The sequence below is a fragment of the Mustela putorius genome, unplaced genomic scaffold (assembly GCF_011764305.1).
Source record: "Mustela putorius furo isolate JIRA1106 unplaced genomic scaffold, ASM1176430v1.1 tig00003853_pilon_pilon_pilon, whole genome shotgun sequence".
Taxonomy (NCBI): Eukaryota; Metazoa; Chordata; class Mammalia; order Carnivora; family Mustelidae; genus Mustela; species Mustela putorius.
Genome location: NW_025422005.1, coordinates 48060110 through 48077705, shown reverse-complemented (window position 1 = coordinate 48077705; position 17596 = coordinate 48060110). Strand labels below are relative to the sequence as shown.

General features: G+C 41.7%; 1 protein-coding gene and 1 long non-coding RNA gene across 4 annotated transcripts in view; one reads left to right on the top strand and one right to left on the bottom strand.

The window, feature by feature from the left end:
• Positions 1 to 15947, top strand: part of LOC101684020 — a 40016-nt gene extending 24069 nt beyond the window's left edge. For 2 of the 3 annotated variants that reach the window (XR_006601769.1, XR_001179217.2), the window contains exons 3-5: positions 13715 to 13868; positions 14616 to 14717; positions 15385 to 15947. This is a non-coding gene — a long non-coding RNA (uncharacterized LOC101684020). Of the gene's footprint in view, positions 1 to 12114; positions 12158 to 13714; positions 13869 to 14615; positions 14718 to 15384 lie in introns of those variants that run through there. The other variant, XR_001179215.2, reaches the window with a different exon arrangement.
• FGGY (FGGY carbohydrate kinase domain containing) overlaps positions 9373 to 17596 on the bottom strand; it is a 697591-nt gene continuing 689367 nt past the window's right edge. Inside the window, exon 17 of the transcript XR_006601768.1 lies at positions 9373 to 13622. The gene's annotated coding sequence lies outside the window, so the exon portion shown is untranslated. The remainder of the gene's footprint in view (positions 13623 to 17596) is intronic.

Genomic DNA, 17596 nt, shown 5'->3' with positions numbered 1-17596 from the left:
CATCACAATTCCAGACTTCAAGCTGTGTTACAAAGCTATAATCATGTAGACAGTATGGTACTGACCTAAAAACATACACATAAATCAATGGAACAGAATAGAGGACCCAGAAATGGACCCTCAACTCTATGGTCAACTAATCTCCGACCAAGCAGGAAAAAATATTCAATGGAAAAAAGAGTTTTTTCAACAAATGTTGTTGGTGAGAATGTGGAAAAAGGGGAACCCTCTTACACTGCTGGTGGGAACGCAAGCTGATGTAGCCACTCCAGAAAACAGTATGAAGTCTCCTCAAAAAATTCAACATAGAGCTACTTGGTGACCCAGCAATTGCACTACTAAGTATTTACCTAGAAGATACAAATGTAGTGATCCAAAGGGGCACTTGCACCCCAATGTTTATAGCAGCAAGGTTGAAAAAAGCCAAGGAGTATGGAAAGAGTGCAGACGACCATCAACCGATGAGTGGATAAAGAAGATGTAACATATATTTGCACTGGAATAGTACTCAGCCATCAAAAAATTTTTTGAAATCTTCCATTTGCAATGTTGTGGACAGAACTAGAGGGTATTATGCTAAGTGAAATAAGTCAATCAGAGAAAGATAATTATCCTATGATTTCACTCATATATGGAATTTAAGAAACAATACAGAGGATCATAGGGGAAGGGAGGGAAAAATAAAAAAAGAAGAAATCAGAGAGGGAGACAAACCATAAGAGACTCTTAACTCTAGGAAACAAACTGAGGGCTCCTGGGGGGAAGGGGTTTAGGGAGATGCGGTAACTGGGTAATGGGCGTTAAGTAGGGGCATGTGATGCAATGAGCACTGGGTGTTATATACGACTGATGAATCCCTGAACTCTACCTCTGAAACTCATAGTGTCCTATATGTTATTTAATTGAATTTAAATAAAATAAAAAATAATATTCTGAAGTTGTTACATAGATATAAGAACTATTACATATATTTTTAACTCTATGCAACTTTGGTTGTTGCCATTGTCATCATCATTATAACCACAGCCTTCTTTTCAAACATCTGCACATTTTTGACATGAGCATTGGGTCTGGCACATAGCTTGTGTTCAATGTTTTTGAGATCAATGCATACATATTTACTATGATTGATACTTGACAAGAACTTTACAGTGTACAAAGCAAACAGTTTTCCAGCCATTATTCCATTTGCACCACATAACAACCCAGTGAAGAAGGTACAGGAATGAATACCGACTCTTTTTTTTTTTTTTTTTTTTTTAACCAACTCTATCTTAAAAAAAAAAAAAAAAGCTACCTCCAGAGATTGATTGTCCAAGTTCAATAGCAATTAGTATGTGTGGAGTTGCCATTCAAAGTCAAGTCTTGAGACTCCAAGCCCCAGCACTCTCCTGGCTTGACTTTCAAACTTAAATTTATGCATGGGGGAAGGACTGAGAATTCCTTAGCATGTTAAATGGCACTCAATGGATTTTTTAAATATCAAAATAGAATTGGTGTATTTTTTTAAATTAGATACTCATTAATCTAAACAGACACAGGCACCATTAAAACAAATTTAGGACCTGAAAGCAATTTAATACATTGTCTTAGGACTAAAATTAGAGGAAACCGCAGGGTGTGTGGAACAAAAACAGCCATGCTGTTAGTGAACTGTCAGCATCTCTTAGACCGAAGGAGTGAATAATTATCACAAAAGGGAAAGAAAAATAAACCATAATTAAGCAATGGCTGTAATAGTGTTCCCCTGGGGATAATTATTTGTCTCTATTGCATTCTAACAGCACTACTCTAGAGTGATGTAGAATCTTCTATCTTCATTTTTATAGTTATATTTGACACGTGCAATTTTAAATTTTGCTTTTTAACAAGCAAATTATTTTCTTAATGTGTCTTAAACCTTTATATTTTACGTTAGACACTATAAACTCCTTAAACAACTAGTGCCTCATTATTTAACAACAACAGACCATTGTTTATTCATTTGGCACAACAATCAATAAACATCTAATAACTTTGAAGTAATTAGAGCTGTTCAGAAAAGCAGAACCACCTCAGGAGTTCCATATAACTGGAATCCTCAGGATAAGGCAGGTGGTGGATGCTAAAGAGAAAATTATTGCTCCAAGTAATAGGATGGGCCTCTTTATATCGTTGTTAATTTTTACAAAGTGTTAATTGTCCTAATTTCAAAAGACAGCCTCAATTTGCTTACAATGAAAGTACAGTTATTTATAATAATAAAAAATAACAACAATCCCAGCATTCACTTAAGGTAACTAATCAGTGAGGAAGAAGGAGAGGGGATATATTTTATCATGAATTCATAGGTTAGGAAAATGTAACTATGTAGAAAACATAGTCATGGAGCACCTGGGTGGCTCAGTTGGTTAAGCCTTCAGCTCAGTCATGATTTTGGGGTCCTGGGATTGAGTCCCACATCAGGCTGCCTGCTCAGTGGGGAGTCTGCTGCTCCCTCTCCCTCTGCCACTTCCCCTGCTTGTGCTCTCTCTCTCCCAAAGAAATAAATAAAATCTTATTAAAAAAAAAAAACAGTCATGAGTTTTTAGCAACTGAGTAAGATTGAGAACCATTGTCCCTCATATAAGTGTATGTTATAGATAAGGCCTGATGAAATCCAAAACCTAGAAAGGTAGACTATGGTGTGGCCTGGTGCAAAACTGATTGCCAGCAGAGAAAAGCTTATGGGAGGTGGGTGGAGAGATGAGGAAGTTGGTGAGGTTTCTACTTCACCTAGTTCTACATTTCTCGGTTAAGCAGGATGCATCTCCTTTCCTATCTAAAACCCTTTGATGGCAACCCATTACCCTTATGAAAAAATTTCAAATTCTTACCACGGTCTTCAAGGTCCTGCATGAACTAGCATTTGCAGTCACATCTTCCCAGGATTACTCTTCTCATATCATGATGGACCTCTACCAGTTCTTCAAAGGCATTGAGCTCTTCCTACCCAATGCTTCTGCAGGTACTGCTCCTTCTATCTGAAGTGCCTTCTCCATGCCCTTCCACCTGACTAATTTCTATTCATTTAATAGATTTTGGTTTAAGTATCCCTTCTGTAGAGAAGACCACACTGATTTCCACCTCACTCCCTTTATCTTAATCATACCTTTAATTCTTTTACGTGGTATCTGGCATTTTTCTTCATTTCTGCCATTAATAACAACCTATTTGTACCCTTATCTACTTGAAGTTTATCCATGGGTTAGTATACATCAACACATATATTTTCTAGCTCTTTCTTCAGAGAGTCTAGAAGTACATCTAGCCTGAGAACTTGGGTTTCTAATACCTTTCTTCAATAAAAGGATCCAGGCCTTCTTGGAGAAATAGTTGACTCCAGTACTAGGGCAGAGTAAATTCAAGGTGAGTCTGGAACATCTTGGAGTGACAGGAAGCAAGGAAGTGCTTTAAAAATAGTGATACGTGAAAAAGACAGTAGTCAACCTGCAAGAGCTCACACAGACCAAAGCTGGAAGAGTTGTTTCCAGAAAATAAATAATGATAGCACTGGATTATAACCTAAAGAATAAAATAAACATCCATGAATCCACACTGATATAAATGATTGAGGAGGAGGGATTGATGTTTCTTACAGATGAATTACAGATAATAAATGCAGTCGCTCCCTCCCTCCAGGAGGTAGAACTGCATTCCTCTCCCTTGAATGTGGGTCAGGCTTAGTCACTCACTTCTAACTAATAGAATAGAAAAACATTAAAAAAAATTAAAAAACTAATAGAATATAAACATAAAATAATAAAACAAAATAATATAAAATAAAATAATAAAACATTTTTTAAAAAGCCTTTACAGTCTGACTTAAAATACCTCAACTAAATGCTTAAGGTTAACATCACCAGTGATAAATCATGTTTTTGGCATGCATCCTGGACATGGGGTGATGAAAAAGGCTCTTCACTCTTATATTATCCATTCAAAAAAATCCATAACTACCATCTCTTATGAAAAAGTATCAGACAAACCCACACTAAGGGACTTCCTACAAAATACCTGACCAATAATTTTCAAAGGTATCAGGTCATATAAAACAAAGGAAGTCTGAGAAACTGTCATAGGCTGCAGAAGACTCAGGAGATGTGATCATGATATTGTCTATTGCAACATAGTTAATAGTATTGCACCATTGTGGAATGTTAGTAATGATAAATATGTTATGGTTGTGTAAGATGTCAACATGAGATACAAGGGGAACTTTCTGTGTTGTTTAAACTCTTCTCTAAACTGATGGCAAAATGAAAAGTTAAAAATTTAAAACTAAGGATGTACTATATGTTGACTAATTGAATTTAAATAGAGTTAAAAATATCTTCTCCTGGGGTGCCTGGGTGGCTCAGTGGATTAAAGCCTCTGTCTTCGGCTCAGGTCCTGATCCGGAGGTCCTGGGATTGGACCCGGCATCTGGCTCTCTGCTCGGCGGGGAGCCTGCTTTCTCCTCTCTCTCTGCCTGCCTCTCTGCCTACTTGTGATCTCTGTCAAATAAATAAATGAAATCTTAAAAAAAAAAAAATCTTCTCCAACGAAACTGTAACTCCACTAGCAGGAGTCATCCTCTAGTGATCACTGCTGTATGCCCATGCACAGGGGTGCATGCTGGATATCCCTTTGGGTTCTAGAGTAGGCTGTGTGTTTGATTCCTGGCTCAGCCACTTGTGGACCCTGCAATCAGCAAGTCCTGTAAGCATTCCATTGAAATACCTCAGCTTACTCATCTGAAAAAGGAATATAAGGTGGTTGTGAGAACTGGAGGCCTCAATATGTGTAAAACATGTATAACAGTGCAAGTTATCATTGAACCAATTCCCATTTAATCTATCAACACTGAGTGAAAGAATGAATGGCACAAGGCTTTTTTCTTTTTTGTTTCGGCTAAGAGCAAGTCACAATTCCATCAACATCAGAAAGAATCTGGAGAAGAGGTTCAGAGGACAGAGTAGGATGAATGGATTGGGGGCTTCATGAGGTACACAGTAATGGGTTGGCATCAGGATGGCAGAAGTAAGAGGATAAACTGGGGGATGGCTAAGCCAGGAGCAATACTGATATGGAAGTACATCTGTGGGCCTGTGTTTTGATTGGTAATGAAAGTCGACCAAAAAGAGCAATTAGCCTCTCTGGGGCACAATGCCCTCAGGTGGGTTCTCCATGCTTCCCCGGTTTGCCTTGTGTTTGCAGGGGTCCGATTCTTGCACATTGTATTTCTCAGCCTCCTACTTAGCTGGTTTCACATGAATGTGGCCAATAGGAGCCACGAGTGGGAGACTGGACGGTAGGAGAAAGTGAGAAGCCCGAGTTTTATCTCCTTTCTCTGTCTTGGACAGTAATTCCAGCAGCAGCTATACCTCTTCCATCAACAGACCTGCCATGGTCTCAGCTTCTGGCCAGAGGCCAGTAACACCACCTTTTCCTCTGTCCTTCCAGTCCAGGGTCTTGGCGGCTTCCTTCCGTAGTTATCCTCTGGGCTGCCTGTCTTCTCTTTGACTCTCAGCTTGTCTATCGCCTGTGTCACCTATCCCTGGTTTTGAAATCCCTCTGATGAAAGCTCAGGTAGCTTCTAGTTCCTGGTTAGACTACAGAAACAAAAGGCATGATGGGGCTCCCTGTTTTCCAGACTGACCGGAACTCTGAGGAGGGTTTTCCAGTACTACCACAGGCAGACGCTGGTAGTATTCCTAAGCATATATTACACAGTCATTGTGCTGTGAACTTGCCTGGGCTTTGGGGCATTGTCAAGTTTAGAAGCAGGTGCCAGTGAAAACCTGTTTACGTTTCCTCATACACCACTGTCTTCTGGGCGGTCCCACACAGAACTAACAAATCTGATGGGAGGCGGAAGTTTCAGAATCCTAGACACAACAACAGATCCAGTGGCAGGTCGGTCGGGGTTATGTCATCTGAAGAGCCCAGCCTGCTCTGAAGTATGCCAGAGTACTGGAGCCAGAGCAGGGTATCTACACCATTCTAGCCCCTGTAAATTCTGGCTGGGTCTTCCTACAAGAAGATGCTTCTATCAACAGCATTTTGTCTCTGGTATTCATTTAGACCACGCTTTGCTTGAGTCCTCCCTCTCTGTCCCCCTCACTTGGCCTCCATCTCTTCCGTCTTATTCCCCTTGGGAATAAGAATTTGGCTTGGCCAGCTATCCTACCCTTGACCTTGGTATCTCCTCCAGGACATCATCCTGGCATTTGTCTTCCAGCTTCTCATATATCCACCACTTTGATGAAGGATTCTACTGCTACAACTCCACTGAAGACCTCACCATAGTCTCCCTTTTACTTTATTTTACCCCTGAAAATAGGAAACCAAATGAAAGACAGGACAAGAGCTGATGATGAGACTGACAGCCATAGTCAGGCTTCAGTAAAGGAAAGAGGGATAGAAACAAAAAATTGGCTCAGGAGCTGTTTGCTATGGTTAGAGCCTAGACTCTAAGGTGGAAGAGGTAAAGATGCATGGGAAATCCAAGAGATTTCTTTTAAAGGATAGTAAAAGTAAAAAATATTTAATTAAAAGACACACTATAGCTTACAGTGTACCTAATTCATCCCTTTTAACCCCATACTGCTGGTTATATAAACATTCACATTCATCTGAGGGACAGCAGCAATAGTAGGTTTTTGGGTTTTTTTTGTTTGTGTTTTGTGTTCTTTTAGGGTCAGGAGGCTTTAGCTTCTCAACAACTTCCACCAGCTTTCCTCCTTAGTTCTTTGATCTGGACACTTGACATTTTCTCATTCTATGGAAAGGGATCTGCAAAAACAGTTTAGGACAAGCTGTTAGGTTTTCCTTTCTACCATATTGTGTTCCCTAAGAAATTTCTGTTTAGAAATTCTAGATTGTCTACTGAAAGTAGTAGTTTGGGTGCCTGGGTGGCTCAGTCGGTTAAGCCTTAGCCTTTGGTTCAGGTCACAATCCCAGAGTCCTGGCACAGAGTCCAGTATTAGAGTCCCTGCTCAGCAGGAAATCTGCTTCTCCCTCTGCCCCTCCCCCTGCTCGTGCTCTTTCCCACTTTTTTTCTCTCTTGGAAAAATAAAAAATCTTAAAAAAAAATAGCCGAAGTAGTAATATCTATCACATATTGACCACTGCACTTAAAATATATACTTTAATACCAGTGGGTACCATGTATTTAAAACACTATTATTCAATAATTCAGTATAACCAGTAGCCTTATGCTGTACTCTCAAACAAGTCACAAATCATATATGCCTTCTTTCTATCACGTGTAAAATTCGATCTGGCATTATTCACTTCCTCAGAGATGGCTATTTGATGAAGAATAATGAAAATCTTGATCACTACAAGCTGATACTCAGCTGTGATTTGCTCAGCCTAGACAGCAGACCATTATTAGCTAAGAGTGAGAAACAAAATGTATCTGAAATGGGATATTGTGAAGAATGGGTTTTGCATTCATGCAGACCTGGTCTAAGTCTTGGCTTCACTATCTACTGGCTTTGTGACCATCGATCATTTATTTAACTTCTTTGTGTGTCAGTTTATTTATCTGTAAAAATACAGATAATAGTATGTCCCTTACAGTGTTTTCTTTTCTTTCTTTCTTTCTTTTTTAGAGGATTAAATAAATAACATTGTCTGATCTGGTATTTCTGGCATTTAGTGGCTTGTTATTGTTGGTGATGGTGTTTTAAAGTATATTTCCTGGAGGATATTCTTTCTCACTCCTGTTCCATAGAGCCCCCTCCCAGAGACAGCACGAGGTTGGAGCCATAGTTATATTGAAATGGTTCTTTCTATTTATTTATTTATTTGATAGAGATCACAAGTAGGCAGAGAGGCAGGCAGAGAGAGAGAGAGAGGAAGCAGGCTCCCCCGCTGAGCAGAGAGTCCAATGCGGGACTCGACCCCAGGCCCCTGAGATCATGACCCGAGCTGAAGGCAGAGGCCCAGCCCACTGAGCCACCCAAGTGCCCCAACTGAAATGGTTCTTAATGCCAGGTGCACTTTAGAATTACTTTGGCATTTTCTTTTCTTTTTTTTATCATGAAAGATTTTATTTATTCATTTGACAGACAGAGATCACAAGCAGGCAGAGAGAGAGGAAGGGAGGCAGGCTCCTCGCCATCAGAGAGCCCGATGTGGGGCTTGATCCCAGGACCTTGGGGTCATGGCCTGAGCTGAAGGCAGAGGCTTCAACCCACTGAGCCACCCAGGCGCCCCTACTCTGGCATTTTCAAACATAAAAATGGGCAACATCCCAGAGAAATTCAGTTCAAAGTCTATTGACATAAGGTCCAAGCTCAGCAGGTAATTCTAATGTGCAGCTGGGAGTGAGGGTCAGAGTGAGGGTCAGAGGAACCATGGATCTGAATTTGGATGATGTGAGAGTTGATATTATTTGTCAGTTTAATAGGACCATGGGATGCCCAGATATTTGATTAAACATTATTTCCTGCTGTGTCTATGAGGGTGTTTTGGATGAGATTAGACCTGCAGACTGAGGAAAGCAGATTGCCCTCCTAAAAGTGGGTGGGTATTATCCAATCTTTTGAGGGCCTGAACAGAACAAAAGGGCAGAGGGAGAATCTGATCTCTGCTGAACTGAGTGAGCTGGGACATTGGTTTTTCTTGCCCTTCTACTGGGACTTAACACCATCAGCTCTCCTGGTCCTCAGGCGAGAGTATGCCACCAGATTTCCTGAGTTTCCAGCTTGCAGAAAACAGATTGTGGAACTTCTAGCCAATTCCTTACAGTACATTGCTTTAAATACACATATACATCTATGTGTGTGTGTGTGTGTGTGTGTGTGTGTGTCTTTATCTACATTTATATGTACTATTGGCTCTGCTTCTCTGAAGAACCCTAATACAGATAACATTCTTATGATCCTTGGTGCTCTTCAAATTTGAGAAAACAACCTATTCTTCTCTGTTAAGAAACATGAACCTCCATTTCCCTAAAAACACTAATTATAGTTGGGTATCACCCTAGACTCAGGCCCAAGGTGGAAGGATTTGGCCAAATATATTTGTATAAATATATGTACAGTATGCTGCGGAGTTATCTAGTGGGTAAGTATAAATTAAGTCATGTCTATATTCAGGGGCCACTCATGGATGTTTATATATTTGATATGTGTGTATTAATACATTGTAGTCATTACTTTTTTGGTGCAAAATTTTTCCTATCTTAGGCCAGTAGAAAACCCTTCATGTTGGCTCTAGTATTATTTTAATATGACCTAATAGTCTTTAATAGCGCTTATCCAACGTTAACCACTATTACTATTAGCTATACTTCTTGTTACATGGATGGTAATATTCTTGAAAATGAAGGCTGTGATTAAAATAGAGTCTGAGAAACAGTGAAGTTTAAAACACCAAGTTTTTATACAAATGTCAAAGGGTTATGGCGAGAGTAAAAGAATAGGGAAAGGCTTAAAAAGGGCACACATTGTTCTCTCATGCTACATTTACAGTCATAAAGGATTTTTTAAACTACTTCCTTACCAAGTCAATCACCTTTATAACAAAGTCAACATTGTATTTACTTCCTGCAGATTTTATAAGCTCCCAGAAGTTTCCTGGTAAGCCCCTGTATTAAAAAGAGCAGGTGATATCAAGGCCAAATGCATGTTCCTGACATAAATAGCAGGAAGTCTAAGAAGTGTTTGTTGTAAGAGGAGTAGGATTGAAGCATATGCTTGAATATCTATAAGCACAATATGTCCCACAGCACTATAGAGCACCTGTGTAGAACAGCTAAGCCATATGTTTCTGAAATCATACTTTAAAAATTACTATGTAGATGTCAAAAAGGAAAATGCACATTTGCACAAAAAATAAACATGTGTTTGCTATTAACATAACTCTTCATGGTTTCTTCAAATCTTTCTTAATTGTAACAAGTTTTTATCTTGTGTATACCAAAATGTCTTCTAAAATCATGGAAGTGTAACAAACTAAAAATCTTAGAAGCATATTGTCAAAAGAACGATACTAAAATTTCTATACAATATTGGACTTCAACCAGCATGTCTTTAATGCAACTCATGGAGTTAGTATTAAAAACTCCATGGGTCACAAAAGAACCAGCAGTCTATTAGCCTTTCGTATTTGTTTAGTCTCATGTGAAGAACCTTCTACTCTTTTTAGCCAAAGGCTTAATGTTATGTTAAGGTGATCTGTGAGGTCTGTGTACAAGTTTAGGGTTAGAGTGGGCAGGAAAGGGACATTAAGAGAGATGAGGGAGATGTCTTCAGCCTGCTGTGTGTGGCTAGAATATATAATGGAATATATAGAGAATATATGTAGAATATATATATATATATATACATATATATATAATATAACAGATAAGAGATATACCTGGAATATATAACAGATGAGAGGAAGACTTAAAAGTTAGAATAGATGGAAATACTAAGTTTAAAAAGATCACACAGAAATGCAGGATTGTATTATTAGTATTTGACACTTGCTATCCCAGTGGTTCGATTTATGGTTATTCTAGAGCTATGATTTAATTTAACTGAAAGGATAATTTAATTGAAAGACTTCTTACAATGCATTTCCAAATTGAGGTCTTCTTTGAACCTATTTTTAATGGCTAGCTTAGACATTGATAATTAGTAACATTCATTTGTAAGACATTATTTGATAAAGCAGTGAATATAGTAAATTGATATAGTAAAGGAGTGAATAGCATTTTGTTTCTATAATTAGGTAAGACAACCAAATTTCATTTAATAGCCATTAATTTGCTGAGTAAACCTATTCACAGTTCACATGAAAGAAAACATTCATACAACTCCGGTCAAAACATTATGACCTCTTGGTTAATTAGGGTCCAAATTACTGGGGCGGTTCTACATGAGTACAATGAGATGCTCTGTACAAACCTTTGATGGAGTAAGTCTGGGATATGCTTCACAGATCACCTCTCTCTTGGAGAGTCACAATGTACACAGCATATCAAAAGACTATTCTAAGATATTCTTTAAGAACAAAGCCTATTTAACTCACTGTTTTCCAAACTTAGTTGACCATGGCTCTTTCTTTTCCAAGGAAAACCTATCATTATTCTTGTAAAATATGTTGGCTTCCCTGTGCTCCCAGACTTCATTGGAATAGCAGCATGCCCAGTCTCAGTACAACTTTGCCAGTCCCTAGCGGTGGGCTGGGGATACGCAATCTGGCCAGGGAGACCAAAGAAGTCACTAAGGGGCTGTTCCTTGATTGAAAAAAAAAAAAAAAAGGTGGTGGCATAGAGAAAACTTATTATGCTTTGGATGCTGTTACCTGAAAAACAGGATGCCTCTAAAGGCTGTGGCATAGTGCAATCAGGAGTGACAAACCTGAGGTCAAAGGCTGGGGGAACAGAAGGATAAAAGAGCTTGTCTCTGGTGGGATGGTTGAATCCACAAGTCAACTTAATGACAGCTTGCCTCTATATTTCTTATAAAGGAAATAAATATCGTGCAAGTCACTATTAGGAAATCCTGGCATAGAAATGCTGCTGATTTCCTGTGAGATTGAGCATTCGGTGCATGGTTATGGGGAAATGACCCATGACGGGTTGTTCAGGGCTCAGACCACAGGGATGAATTTAGCTACAAGTCTTTCCTGATACAAGACTGAGCCTGTTGTTCTGATCATGGCGAAGTTGGCCTCATAGGGGTCAATGTAGCTCAAATAGTATAGGATATTAACAGTGAAGATCGATGATGCAGAGGTATGGAACAACCTTAAAATTCTGTTTTCCACAACAAAAGTTGATGTCTCACTTTAAGCTACGTGTTCATTGTGGGGTGCTCTGAGTCATTTTCACTCTGGAACCCAGGCTGAGGGAGAATCCCCATCTGGAACATTGCTAGTTGTTCTGTAACAGAAACAGAAAAGCTCTGGGGATTCACACACTGACAATCAAGGACTTGGTCCAGAAATAATACCCACCATCTCCCCACGGCTCATTAATCAGAACTGGTTACAAGATCCCACTTAACCACAAGGGGGCCAGAACAGGAAACAGAGAACACCCACCAACTGCTATCACTCACATCAGAATGGTTGCCACAGCGATAGAAGTTTCTAGTCAGAAAGTATGCCTGAGTACCTTGGATTCTTTCTGGGAGGTTTGTCTAAGGCCCAGGTTGGTGGCTAGAGCATTATAGGGCACTGGATTTGGCATTTGCCAAATGTTAGATAATGTATCAGAATTCTAGCCAAGCGGCCTCAAATTCAAGGCAGGATTCTAGCCCTAGGAGGAAGACTGGAGGCCCAGTGAGGCACTTAGCCTTGGCTTCTATTAGCTGAGTCTAGGGCGATAACCCTTTCACGTGGCTTAACTTGAGATGGGACGTTCTGGGGCCAGGTAGGACAGGAGAGATGATTTTAAGTCAGAGGAGCAGGAAAGAGAATTTAACCAACCTGTGGTTGAAGGAAAGCCACAGAGAGTTTCAAAAGTCAAATTTGAAAGAAGTAGTGAGGCCAGAAATAAGAGAATAAGTAAACAAAACCTGAGCTCAGGAGAATTGCAGGTGTAATGAAATGTAACATGAGGTGTGGACTTTGACGTAGGGCTTAGGAATAAAGCAGTGTGCTACGTGGGAGGACTCAACATTTCTCTCGCTTTGTGATTAGCAAAGGATCATGGCACAGCGTTAAGGGGTCATGCTGGGTTTGACAAACATGTATTTATATTTTAGGGGAGAAGTCTCTGATTTGGTGGGGCTCCAGGTGCCCAGGGGCTAATGGTAAAAAGATAAATTCCAGACCCACTGGCAGGAAGCTGGGGGTGGTCTGAACCGGATACATATGGCCTGCTCTGTCTTGGTTACCTCAGGGATGGAGCAGAGCTGAATCTAAAGGGAGAAGACGTTCAGTACCTAGAGCTTAACAGATCTCAGAAAGGCAGGGCTGGACATGTTTCCACTTGGCTCATTTCTGGATGAGTCTCTCCAGACATACCCATGTTACTGGCATCCTTGGGCCTCTTGAAGTACCTATCAACTCTGATGCTCATTGGCACCTCGCTCGACATTTCTGTGAAATCTGTTCCTGGATATGTCTGTCCCCTCTCTCTCAAGCCTAATGCTGGCCCCTTCGTGCATCAATAGGGACTGTTCCAGATCTCCTGACATTGCAAAAGCTCAATAGCTGGCTGGGTTGTTGATGATGGAACACAGAAGATTTACTCCTAGAAACAGGAGATGATGTTGTCCACCTTGACCTGAAGCAATGCTTCTAGAAATCTGCTAACGCAGAAACAGACCAGTTCAGGAGAAAAACTGGCATTTGTGGTACTTCTTTTTTATGTGAGGCATGGTGCCGGGCACTTGGAAACATCATCCCATTTATTCCTCACATCAGCCACGAGGCAGATTTTCTTTCCTCCTACATTATAAGATAAGAAACAGAGACGCAGAGGTCAACCGGCTCGCGGGAGGTCACATACCACGTCCATTAGTAAGCAGGGGAGCTGTGATGTGAAGGACTCAGTGACTCCGTGGCTGGAGGCTTTCTCACTTTACCACTCTGCTTGCCAAGAGCAATAACACAGGACTTTGATCAACCAATGAGCATCAGAAGGGGCCTCCTGGATATTTATACATCTGCTACAGAAGGGAACCGTGGAGGAGAGAGCAATTAGCGAACGAACTAATGAATCATCCTCTGTTGTGCAAATAAGCTAATTGAATTTATTTAGGAAGAAGCGGTGGAGTCCTGCTGCCTCTGTGTTGCAGTCACACAATCTCGGGCCAGTTGCTTAAACCCTCGGAGCTGTGGGTTTTGTCGCTGGAAGATGCGATCCCACTCCTTGCCAGGCCTCCCTCACCAGTTCATTACAAGGAGTTGCTGAGGTAAGGTATCGGCAATCAACATGAAAACAGTAAAGAAATAGGAGAGACATCCTCATTGGCTTTGTCTAAATATCAGACACACACCTTCCCCCTCAAATGTGTTAACGTTGTCCGGCAGGCAGCCAGGATCCCCCCACACCCCGCTGCCCCCAATTTTTAATAAGAAAACACCTCTACTGGAGGCTTCGGGCAGGACATAAGTAAATAAAACTGAGGTCCTTAGAAACACTTATTTAAATATGTAATCTTTAAGTGATCTTCTGTGCAGAATGGACATTGACCGTAAGATTTGGGGTATGTTAATGATACATAACACCTGAATTGATTAGTGGTAGCATTTGTTTTTAAGTTACTTTTGTTTCATGACTTCATACAATTGTCGAATATTCAGAAGTACTGGATAAAACATCCTTTTAAAAAATGCACTTTTTCTTTTTAAGTTCTCCCTCTAGAAACTGGAAAAGTGGGGGGGGGGAGTTTTTATATTTGACTCCCTCCTATTACTGTCAACAGAAGTTAAGTGCATTTATGAAGACGCAAGGCAGCACAAAGATTCCTCTGTGATTCATCAGAATGCCCATCTTAAGTATAATTACATTACACAGCCCCACTCAGTCGTTAGTTTCTTGTTTAGCGACAATGTCCTTCATTTTAAATCCTTTGATGGTAATTATCTGTAACTATGCCCTTGAATTTTGAAAGCATGCGTACTGTGGCCCTGCTGAACAATGGCTATTTCTAAACTAGGATGCAATTGGCTTCCCCTAAGGGACCGTACGGGAAATGATCTGGAACAACACTGAAAATCTGCAAAAGGTTTCGGAGCTTGAACTACAATCCACAATGAAGGTGTGTGGTTATCTGTATGTGTGTGCAATAAAATCCTAAAAGCAACTTGTTAGGTATAAGGCATGATTTTCTTAATCCTTAAAGGACGAACCATGTCCAGCTTTCAAGTGTTTGGCTTCACCTAAATGAAGGCATATGAACATGTATCACAGAGTGGCCCCAAAGTGAGGTACTTGTGAGGTATTTCTAGTTCTCCTAGTCTACTTTGTGCAGAAGAGTATCTTGTGTTTGTGTATTTGTTCATCCATCGAGCACCCAGCATGCTGGCACTGTTCAGGTGCAGAGGACACAGACCCTATGAGAGTCAGTGCGCCATGCAAGAGTTCACAGGCCAGTGACAGAGGGAACAAAGAAACAACCCCAAAGAACCTGATTAATCTCAGGCTTGGGAGAAATAGCGGATCATGTTAACATTTTAGCTTCCTCCCGGGGCACCTGGGTGGCTCAGTGGGTTAAAGCCTCTGTCTTCAGCTAAGGTCATGATCCCAAGGTCCTGGGATTGAGCCCTACATTGGGCTCTCTGCTCAGCAGGGAGCTTGCTTCCCCCTCTCTCTCTGCCTGCCTCTCTGCCTACTTGTGATCTATCTCTCTGTCAAATAAATAAATAAAATCTTAAATTTTTTTTTAGCTTCCTCCCGACACCTGCTGATTTGGTCCTTCTTTCCAGGTGGGAGTTTCCAGGATGTGTCCTACTGTGTTTTCCCCGCTCCCTTTGGAACTTCCATCCATCTATCTCTCTACTCCCTGCCGCAACTGGCACCACATGCAGGATACTCCGAATATCAAGTCCGGCAAGCAGTCGGGGTCTCCCCAGGAGAGGGCATCCCATCTGGATGCCTCGTTTGGACCCCAGCAACCTGCGGCGTCGGGTCTGAGGGTTATGGCACCTCTACAACATGTCAGACTGTTCGGCCGTCCTGGTCTTGCATTCCCTGCCTCCCTATCCCTGCTTTTGTTCTCTTGGGCTCTTCTGAAAACCACATTTATGTTCTTCACATATGGCAAGGATTTTTGGTCAAAACTAAAAACCTATACAATGTGTTCCTTGGCAAAAGGATTCGTTAAGCCAGGCTGGCTTCAACTTGAAAGAAAAGCTTTCAGTAGGCAGCAAAACAAAACAAAAATCCCACAAACCACTCTGGCCACATTGTAATTCTTATTCATAAAAGCAAAACATACTTACCCTTCACATGTGTGCATTAAATAAAGCCCCCTTTCCCAGGGCAGGAAGGTGAGTGTTGGAGTCATTAAAATTTTTGTTCTCAAGCTACACGTGGTTCTAGAAATCCACATAGACACTTAACGTTTTTCTAACATGCTGGCTTTATAGTAGGGAACTGAATCATTTTCTTAGGAATTAACCCTCCGGCCAGATGGCCCAAAGAGAACCCTGTAGAAGTGGTTATCTGGGGACTGCTATTATCTACAGGGCACCATGCTAGGGACCTTACACGTAGGTTTCTCAGATTCCTTACCACTAGCCCAACAAGGTAGGTAGCAGGATTATCTCATCCATGGACAAGGAAACAGAGGCCTGGAGGTTAAGAATCTTGCCCAAGACCTTTCAGCCCTTCTATCAGGCTCCTCATCACTGCTGAGATGCCAGAGGCTTCCTAGTGTTCCCATAATCTTTGCCTCATCTGGGTATGTTTTCCTTTTTCTATAAAGTGTTGGGAACCCAAGATCAGGTTTGAGGGGGACAAGCAACTGGCCTTGGAGCATGGGTCCCCCACAGCATGCGCCCTGGGACTAAAGAGTGAGTGCTGGGGGCAGAACTGCTCCCCAACGTCACAAGGGGGTGACCCCCAATGCTCTACCCCAGGGCGATTCTGAAAGGGCGGACTCTGGACAAGCCGCTTCTCCGTGCCAAGCCTCACTTTCTCAGCTGGGGCGCGAGGTTCGTGCTGCCTGCCTTGCAGCCCTGGAGCAAGGACTGGAGAGAACACAGAGGAAAACAGCTAGTCATTCTTCATTCCTGCCCTCCGTGTTCCTGCCGTGGGCAGCTACTGCATTCACTCCTGCTTTTCCAGAGCAGGCCCAGGCCTGTCCCCGTGTCCGAGTCAGTGCTGATCAGCGTTAGCGGTTGGAGCTCGTCTGGCTGTGGTCCTGACCACCTGCCTGGGTCCTGCTGTTCCGGACTTTTCCTCCAAGGTGCTGAGTCTGACTCCCCAGTCCTCCTCCATCATCCCCTCCTCTCCCTAAGCGCTGGCTGGTGTCTAGCTGAGTGAGCTGGGCTTTCTCCTGCTGCTAGACTGGACATCCACTCCCACCTTTAACCTGGACCGTATCTAAGATGTCGATATCCTTTGGACACCATGGAATGCCATCGTAGAGCCGGCCTTTGCAACTGGGTGGGGTCGTCCTACTCAGTAACTTTTACTGTTCTTATTTTGAGCATCTTCTAGGTACCCGGCCCTGCAAAAGACAAATGTGGCCTAGGCAGCTGAGCTGAGTGCTTTATGCATATCATCTCATTGAAGTCTCACTGTCATCCTGCAGAGTAGGTACTGTTAATTAATTCATTTTAAAAATGAGGGAACTGAGTCTTAGGAAGGGTAAGGGTCTTTCTCAAGTCACACAGCTAGTGAGAGGGAAAGGCAGCTCTGAGCCCCAAGCCAGGGCCCACAGCCCTTACACCATGCTGCCTTTCCCTCTACCTGTCAACCCTCTGCTGCCTCCTGCTTTTCTGGGTGTTCGATCTTCTTCAAGGCAGCAGGGACCCTCTTTTATGGGAGCGTCTCTTACAATGTACTTCGATGGATTCACTTATGTGTCTCTCTCTCATTAAAGGGGGACCTCTGGGCCCTGCTTTTAGATAATCCGTGTGCTCCAATGCTTTCCACAAGACCTGGAACAGAGTAAGTACTTCGAGATGTTTG